This window comes from Pollicipes pollicipes, unplaced genomic scaffold, assembly GCF_011947565.3.
Source record: "Pollicipes pollicipes isolate AB1234 unplaced genomic scaffold, Ppol_2.1 Scaffold_5724;HRSCAF=6776_pilon_pilon_pilon, whole genome shotgun sequence".
In the NCBI taxonomy this organism is placed as follows: Eukaryota; Metazoa; Arthropoda; class Thecostraca; order Pollicipedomorpha; family Pollicipedidae; genus Pollicipes; species Pollicipes pollicipes.
Genome location: NW_023596746.1, coordinates 50,492,681 through 50,497,319, shown reverse-complemented (window position 1 = coordinate 50,497,319; position 4,639 = coordinate 50,492,681). Strand labels below are relative to the sequence as shown.

The 4,639-nt window shown below is 49.5% G+C and overlaps 1 long non-coding RNA gene across 1 annotated transcript; it reads right to left on the bottom strand.

Moving 5' to 3' along the window:
• Window positions 1-642: 642 nt before the first annotated feature.
• Window positions 643-4,069, bottom strand: LOC119103981 (uncharacterized). Its single transcript, XR_005094849.1, has 3 exons — window positions 3,992-4,069; window positions 1,855-2,063; window positions 643-1,219 (listed from the first exon to the last, which is right to left on the bottom strand). It is a non-coding gene; the product is annotated as an uncharacterized LOC119103981 (long non-coding RNA).
• Between the last annotated feature and the right edge of the window lie 570 nt (window positions 4,070-4,639).

Genomic DNA, 4,639 nt, shown 5'->3' with positions numbered 1-4,639 from the left:
CATGAGTGTGGACTTTTACTCCGATGGGAGAAAATGTTTATTTCAAATTTCGTCTGCAGGCGAATATGATGAGGAATTTGGTCTGCTGATATTTGCAGTAGATAGGCTGGAACATCAAGGAAACCTATCCCGCAACCACCAATGCTTATAAAAACGAAAATAAGCTTGAGGACGTGCCTGGACGTCGGTAATCGTCATTATTTATGTTTGCGATGTTAGGGATGCACCAATGAAGGCCGGTGGAGACTGACTGTAATATCGGCTACACGGCACATCACCAGAAAGATAGCATCCACTCGTTCCTGGCAGCCAGAGCGCATGGATGCAAAATCAAACACTGGGCACTTGAACTTGAACTTGAACATAAACTAGGCACTTGAAGCCTGCGCGCAGGGTCATTCATCCCTCATAGTGTCATGAGACGCGTTGACATCGGTAATATTTTCAGGAAACCACTGGAAACTTCAGTGCAAACCTGTCCAAATTCGGGGCTTCGTTTTTTATGTGTATTGTTGGACACCAGCCATTCGTGAATCATTGCAATTTTCGTGGCGAAATGTGTTGAACGCCAACAAGTGGTGAACGTTTCACGTAGACGACAGCTGCGCGAGACCTATTTCGAAATAAAGCAGGGTCTATTATTTGACAATTCACCATTTGAGCCAAGCACTGAGGAGGAAAGAGCAGGCTACACTTCGAAGCATACCGAGGCCCGCGACGCAATGTTCTATTACCGAATCAGACTCAAATTGGGATGATTCCATAGTTTGAAGGGGGCTCTGCAACATTTGAGCATTGCTTGACACGATTCTTCCAAATGTTCTCCAACAACACACATTAATATGGATAGTCTACCAAAAATCCAAATAAGCGTTTGCGAAGGGTAAGTTCTCAGAAAAGCCCGACTGCCCTCCACGTGGCATCGCCATTCAAGGCCTTACATAGAAAAGGGATCCGTCACCGAACACCTCAAGCATAAGAATAGTAAGGGATTTCCGTCACGATTGCACCTTTGGTTCTGCTGGCCCGGACAGTGGGAGTCACAAGCAGCGGGAGTCAGTAGGAGTCACAAGCAGCGGGAGTCAGTGGGAGTCACAGGCAGCGTCGGCCATGCAGACTTCTGAGAATTTCAAAGCCAGATCCGGCTATGAAGATCAGTCGGAACTGGAACTGGAAGTGGACGAACTACTGGACGACCTGGTGGTTCTGCGCCTGCGACCTGGAAAGCAAGCAAAGCATTAATTGCAGAATAGCCTGAACATATCGCAACGGAACCTTAACACGACGTGGCATAAGTGAACACTAGGTGAAACCGATCTTTGAGTTAGCCTCGGGGCGACTGAACAACAGCTGCCGAGAACTTCAGGCGCATATGAAGGAGATATGACTGTGATCGTGCTTTAGAACGTGGTTCAGCGGACAATATACATTGTTACGCGGATGATTTGAAAAGACTTGCTAGGACGCGAACACGAAAGTCTTTGGCTTGTAATCGCTCCAAATCATCACACTTTCGGCTTAAATTACTTCGGAACAGCTCCTTATCATTTCAGCCAGGAACCCCGGAGACCATGTCACTGACAAAAAAAGGTGTCAGCATGGGCTACAATTCGTTATGCGAGCTTTTGTCGTCAGCCGTGTGCAGTTAATGGCCTAGGAAGTTGACACCTAGAAAGATTTGGGCTTGGGTGCTCCGAGCGCCGGTAACCATGAACTGGCCGGCTGAAATTCAGTAAGTACAGGAACTTCCACCAGGGCCATCGATCGTTACTCCACCTAAGGATGCTCGCTCATCCTTAGTTACGTGCCAGGATGCTCGCCTGGCGCATGGGCCTGACTTTTGCCCGTTCTTACCTCCATAAGATCTTCTGGGAGGGCGGTATATCCCCGTTTGCCTCAGACGACTTGTGAAATTCCAGCGTCTTGCTCCTCACCGCGTCTGTTGGGATCGCCACGGCTCTGCCGGCCAACCCCATCAACGCCCTGCACATGCTGCAGCCCCTTCTCCATCTGCTTCAGCCCCTGCTCGTCATTGGGCGACGGAGACTGGCCACTGGCTGACTCTGACGGGCGGGACGTGATGACGTCAGATGACGATGGCGGCACCTGATGGGACTGAGGGGCAGTGGTAACCAATGGAAGACGACCACGGGTCTGTTGGCAGGGGCAATGACAGCCACTCAGACGACGACAGGGGCTGATGGGAGGGGCAGCAACAGCTACTCAGTACCAGGGCCAATTTAACATGTTGACAGGGGTGGGGGGTGGGGGGGGGGGAATAGCTCCTGTCAGCAAATCTCCCTCCCCCTCCCTCCGACGTGAATGTCTTGATTTGCCGTAGGCTCAAGACCACCAAGCTCTTTGTAACTGGTCATGCAGATCTGGGATTCGCGGTGGATGCACGCACTCTGTATGCAACCAAGCATTCTAAGGTGAGGCAGTTGTTTATAATCAAGAAGAGAAGAAAAACAAAACAAAGCGAGAGTTAGATTTCAAAACGTCAGTCTGGTATGTCTCAGACAGGTCAGACACGACAGGTTGGACAAACAGACAGTTCGGCAAATTTGTTTAGGGTGCTCCAAAACAGAATCGGTCTAATTTGGACGTGTCCGTATCTATCAGCTGTGATTCGATTGCGATTTGTGTGCTGACTTTTGGCAAGAGTATGACCAAAAGTTGCTTTTCATGCTTACGACGGTTCTGCTGGATCCCTCATGAACAGCTGCGACCGCTAGGAAAATGAGACTGGCTGCGTAAAAGTTCGACGAATCCAGCTGGCGGGTAAAGGCAAAATGTGCAGTTCCCAGCGTGACGATCGTAGCATCCCACAAGTGACACTTAAGTGCCAGTAAGATTTCCTATTATCCTGATATGTCCTGTTACCCTGGGATCTGTCCTGTACTCTGGGTTCCATCGGCCTTGTAGCAACTTGCACCCGGTGACAAGAAATCCGCGGAAAAGTTTTGGAAACAAATGTGAATTGCCAGTCGGTTCTTTCAATTTAAATTTGGTGGATCTGGGATAGAACTGACCACTCTTACGGTACCTACTTAACACTTCTTGTTGCGTTTCTTCGGGGAAAGGGGAGGGGGCGTCGGGTGGGCGAAGACGTGGAGACGATGAGGCAGTCATGTCTCTAACCCCGACATTGTATTCCTGACTCTGTCACTACCGCCACAAAGCTACGGTACTGCACAGCTCTAATCTGCTGTACAATTCACAGCCGGTCGATTGATCACTGCTGTAATATCTCCAATAGCGTCAAATATCGCTGAATGCGTTTTCTATAACAGGTATATCAGATTTTCACAGGATTACTTCACGGTATAATTAGGCTATCACAGTATTCGATTTGGGCAGTGGAGTCAATAAGACGACCGGAGGGACTAGCCAGTGCAATGATGCAAGTGGCAGACGACCGGAGGGACTCGCCAGTGCAGTGATGCAAGTGGCAGACGACCGGAGGGACTAGCCAGTGCAATGATGCAAGTGGCAGTGACGGGCGCTCAGACAATCACACGATCTGACGAGGGCGGCGCTGGGACCAGTGGGCTGATCGCGGTGGTCTTTCAGACGGGCCACGGACGCAGAATTCCACACGGCCTGTCGAGGGAAGAAATAAAACACAGCGCATCTTTTCTGATTGATTCGACGTCAATTCACCGTGCTAGTCCTGCCAGTGCGTGACGTTTTGCCTCCGTATGACAACATGAACGTCACGATCAAGACTTTCCAGACAAAGCAATGGACTAGGCAAAACACAGCTTCGTGTTCATTCTACCGGCAGACCGAACGCTCAACTCAATTTCAGGTGTCTAGCAATGTAATAGAAACCTAGGTAAAGCCGAGCCCATGCTAAAGTACACACGCACTCTTAAATAGCATTAACCCACTGATGTGCATAGGCAAACAATTTTTGGATTAACTGGACCAAATGAACTTGTATTTAGCAAGATGTAAAAGTGCGACGCAGCAATCGATGTGTGCTTACCGAACGAACAGGCCAGCAAGGCCAGGACCAGCAGCTGCAGCAGCATGGCGATCTGGGGGTGGATCTTCGCTATTGGTGAAGAAACACTATGTGGCTAGAGGTGAGAGACGTCCGGGCTTTATAGTCGTGACAACAAATTCCTGTGCACCTGTTTTTACGTCTGCGTATGTATAGCCCCAGCACTTTGAATCATGCCAATTTTTTTTCCCATTTCGCATCTGTGCAACGCACTCTCTTTGCGACAGCGAGAACAGCACTTGTCGATTTACTAATGGGGTTTTCGGGCGGGCCAGCTGCTGGGGCCTTTTTGCGCACAGCGAAAACAGTAAGCATGCTATAAACATCATAAAGCGCGCGATAATATCAGATGTCGAAATGAATAGAAAAGTCGGTCTGCAAGCACTTGTGTTCTCAGGCGAACACTTGAGGCCTGAGCTGTAAGGTGCGCAAGGTGAACATTTCGCATCAAACTTTGTGCAGTGCTAGCCATACCACACAACTTGTGGAGGCATGAGCCCTCGTCAAAAATCGATCATTTCCTGGCAGCCCGATGGGGTGTATTTTATTCATTTCTGCATCCCAGCTACATTACAGCAGTGACGTATTCAGAGGAGGGGGCACAGGAGGCACGAGCCCCCCCCCCCCTTA